The following is a 4,941-nucleotide window of genomic DNA, read 5'->3' as shown; positions in this document are numbered from 1 at the left end:
GTAGAAATGTGGCTCGCTAACGAAGTAGAAATGTGACTCGCTAACACGTAGAAATGTGACTCGCTAACACGTAGAAATGTGGCTCGCTAACACGTAGAAATGTAACTCGCTAACACGTAGAAATGTGGCCCGCTAAGAAGTAGAAATGTGACTCGCCAACATGTAGAAATGTGACCCGCTAACATGTAGAAATGTGGCTCGCTAACACGTACAAATGTGACTCGCTAACATGTAGAAACGTGACTCGCTAACATAGAAATGTGACTCGCTAACATGTAGAAATGTGACTCGCTAACATGTAGAAATGTGACTCGTAACATGTAGAAATGTGACCTGCTAACATGTAGAAATGTGACTCGTAACATGTAGAAATGTGACCTGCTAACATGTAGAAATGTGACCTGCTAACATGTAGAAATGTGACTTGCTAACATGTAGAAATGTGGCTCGCTAACATGTAGAAATGTGGCTCGCTAACATGTAGAAATGTGACTCGCTAACATGTAGAAATGTGGCTCGCTAACACGTAGAAATGTGACTCGCTAACACGTAGAAATGTGGCTCGCTAACAAGCAGAAATGTGAATCGCTAACATGTAGAAATTTGACTCGCTAACACGTAGAAATGTGGCTCGCTAACATGTAGAAATGTGACTCGCTAACAAGTAAAAATGTGACTCGCAAACATGTAGAAATGTGACTCGCTAACACGTAGAAATGTGACTCGCTAACATTTAGAAATGTGGCTCGCTAACATGTAGAGATGTGGCTCACTAACACGTAGAAATGTGACTTGCTAACACATAGAAATGTGACTTGCTAACACGTAGAAATGTGACTCGCTAACATGTAGAAATGTGGCTCGCTGACAAGTAGTAATGTGAATCGCTAACATGTAGAAATGTGACTCGCTAACATATAGAAATGTGGCTCGCTAACATGTAGAAATGTGACTCGCTAACATGTAGAAATGTGACTCGCTAAAATGTAGAAATGTGACTCGCTAACATGTTCATATGTGACTTGCTAACATGTAGAAACGTGACTCGCTAACATGTAGAAATTTGACTCGCTAACATATATAAATGTGGCTCGCTAACATGTAGAACTGTGACTCGCTAACATGTAGAAATGTGACTCGTAACATGTAGAAATGTGACTCGTAACATGTAGAAATGTGACCTGCTAACATGTATAACATTATTATATGTCAGCGACTCAACTCAATCTGTTGGTTTCCTAATATAGGCTATTATGAATTGGCTTTCATTATGTTTTCCCATCTTGAGATGGCATTTTTCAGTCTCACAAACTGGGGTCTGTTTGTGAGGTAGTCATAGATCCAGGTGGTTGTGGAGGTATCCACCTGGAACTTATGGAGCTTCTCACATAACAAAGCAGGCTGAATGGTATTAAAAGCACTGAGAAATGAAAGAACATGACCCTCATAGTGCTGCCTGAATGGTCCAGATGAGACTGTGCTCTCTGGAGCAGGTATATGATGGCATCTTCAACCCCAAGTCCATTACGATATGCAAACTGGAATGGGTCCTGAAAGGTGTTTACTTGCTTGTTGAGGTGAGCCAGTAAGAGTCTCTCCAGGACTTTCATGATGTGAGATGTCAGGGCAACTGGTCTGTAGTCACTTGGTTCAGCTGGTTGTGTTTTTTTAGGCACTGGAACAAGGCAGGAGGTTTTCCACAGCACTGGGACTCTATTTAGTCTCAGACTGGTGTTGAAAAGGTGCTGGAGAATCGGACATAGTTGTTTTGAGCAGGTCTTGAGAACTCTGGGACTGACACCATCTGGACCTGCAGCCTTGTTCTGGTTCAGTTTCTCACGTTGCTTCTTAACCTGATTGCAGGAGACAAACAAGGTGGAGGTCTCAGGATGTCCTGATGTGGAGGGAGATGAAGCTGTGTTCTGGTCCATGACTGAGCTGCAGGGTGACAGATTGGAGGCGTGACAGGAAAGCAGTGGGCTTATGGAGGGTGTGTGGTCTGTTGGGCTGGAGGTAGGGGGTGAACTGAACCTGTTGAAGAATATGTTCAGCTCATTAGCTCTGTCCAGACCTCCATCAGGCTGGTCCCCCTTTAACTTGAAGCCGGTGATCTTCTTCATTCCAGACCACACATCCCTCAGGTTATTCTGCTGGAGCTGACTTTCTAACTTCTTCCTGTAGTCCTCCTTGCACTTCTTAGTTTGTGTTTTAAGTTGTTTTTGTGTTGCCCTCAATAACTCCCTGTCTCCATCCCTGAAGGCTTTCTTTTTGATGTTCAGCAGCTTTTTCAGGTCACTGGTGATCCAGGGTTTGTTATTGGGGAAGCACCTCACTGTTCTTGTTGGGACGATGCTGTCCACACAGAAGTTTGTGTAATCTGTCACACACTCAGTCATGGCGTTGATGTCGTCTCCATGAGGTTCACAGAGGACGTTCCAGTCTGTAGCCTCAAAGCCTCCTCTAAGAGCATCTTCAGCTTCAGCAGACCAGATTTTGATAGTCTTTGTGATGACTGGTTGCTGCTGAACGATGGGCTTGTAGGTGGAGGTGAGAAGAACCAGATTATGGTCAGATCTTCCTAAAGGAGGCAGGGCAGAACAACTGGATCCATTATTCATATTTGCATAAAATAAGTCCAAGATCTTATTTTCTCTGGTGGAGCAGCTGACAAACTGCTGGAATGTTGGTAGAGTTGCAGAGAGGGAGACGTTGTTGAAGTCTCCGGAGATCGCCGTGAATGAGTTTGGATGCTGTGTTTGTAGCCGAGCAACGACGGAGCTGATGACATCACAGGCTGTGTCTGGTGCGGTACCAGGTATTATATAAACCGCTACCAGAATAACACAGGTAAACTCTCTGGGTAAATAATATGGACGGAAGCTCACAGCTAACAGTTCCATGTCCCTTGTGCATATCTTCTCCTTGACAGTAACATGTCCAGGATGACACCAACGCTGGTTAACCAGCACTGCAATTCCACCACCCTTTAGCTTTCCGCTGTGTTGTCTACTGCGGTCTGCACGGACCGTTTTAAAGCCCGGTACAGACACATTACAGTCAGGGATGTGTTCATGCAGCCATGTCTCGGTGAAGCACATAATACTGAACTCTCTGTATTCTTTCTGAGACCTTGTTAGCATCTCAAGCTCATCCGTTTTGTTAGCTAGCGATCTCACATTACCCATGATGACGGTCGGGAGAAATGATTTAAATCTCCATCGCTTTCTCCTCTGTCTGACTCCCGCTCTGCATCCTCTTCTCTTTCTTTTCAACTCCATCGGGATTTGATGTGTTGTTTCCCTGATCATCCTGATTTGGGAGAGTTTAATCAGTTGATCCTGATTGTAAACAAGTCTTTCGTTGCCATGGAGACTCATCATAACAAGCCTTGAAAGAGCAAAAATATGCAGAAAAATCTCCCTTGCAACACACCCTCCGAATCAGCATGAAATCCTCAGAAAACAAAAATACCTAATTTGAGGTAATATCTATGTGAGAAGAGTTTGTACAATCAATAGAGCAAGTCAGAGCTGCTACAATCTGCTGCCATCAGACGGCATAATCTAGAATCTAAATGAATGACTGTTAATAAACAATAATAAACAATGGTTGAACTGTTAATAAACAAGAAGTAATCCCACTGTCGCCATGACGACACCATGAAAGCATCACTTAACGCACACATAAGAATATTTCACACACGTATTGTAGAGAATGGAGGTTTGAAACGGAAGAACTGAAACATGTTTCCTTTAAATGCCAGGACATGGAGCCAAGGTAGGGGGAGGTGCAAAGACAGGGGGAGGGGCAGGATATGAGGAGGAGCCAAGACATGGGAGGGGCTATGATAGGAGGAGGAGCCAATTCAGGGGGTAGGGGTGGGATATGGGGAGGAGCCACGACAGGGGGAGGGGCCAAGACAGGGAGAGGGGCAGGATATGGGGAGGAGCCAGGACAATGGGAGGGGCCGCGACAGGGGGAGGGGCAGGATATGGTAGGTGCCATGATAGGAGGAGCTAAGACAGGAGGCGGAGTCAAAACAGGGGGAGAAGCCAAGACAGGGGGCAGGGTATGGGGAGGAGCCAAGACAGGGTCTTGCTAGCTGCCCATGGCCGTTTTGTCCATGAACTCTCTCTAAATAATAAAAAATCAAGTCATTCTCATTTACAACAAACTGCTTCCAGCACTTCTTATGTCATTTCTTTTTATTTATTTTATCAAATTAATTTATTTATTGTTATTTACAGTCATGAATTTATTTAATCATCTTGTTGAGTATTTTTGTTTTTATATCATTGTAAATCTATTCAGGTCTTCGGGAGTTAAAGTCCATAATATGAGTAAATGCTGAGAAATCTCCATAAAATCCACCTTAAAAGAAAATCGGTTTTCTAAACAACTACAGCAAAAAATTACATTTTTGCTTTGAATAATTTATTAAAACATGTTCCGAATGTCTACTGACAATGATGGATATTAGATCAATAAGGTGTGACGATGTGAATGAACTGCTGCAATTTCGCTCTTTTAGGCAGAAAAAGAGAAAAATGCTGAATTTGTTATGAAAATTAAATTAAAGCCAGAAAATGTCCAGCTTTAGAGTCCAGCTATGTCCAGATGTTTTCTGACTAATTTGCATGAATTTGTTTGATCTCTTGGAGTTAGGGTCCAGCTATGTGAGATGTTTTCTGGCTTATTTGCGTAAATTTGTTTGATCTTTTGGGGTTAGGGTTAGGGTCCAGCTATGTCCAGATGTTTTCTGGCTCATTTGCATAAATTTGTTTGATGTGTTGGGGTGACTCAACTGTAATGTGCAGCTTTATCAGTAGAATGTCACAAGGTAGAGGATGAACAGGCGCAGGCTGTACCTGAACGCGTCATCGGTATGCTAATGAGCCCAGGTGTGGATTTAAATATGAACCCGTTTACATGACGCTTTCT

This window comes from Telmatherina bonti (genome assembly GCF_933228915.1).
Source record: "Telmatherina bonti genome assembly, chromosome: 13".
Lineage (NCBI taxonomy): Eukaryota > Metazoa > Chordata > Actinopteri > Atheriniformes > Telmatherinidae > Telmatherina > Telmatherina bonti.
This window is presented reverse-complemented; position numbering follows the sequence as displayed.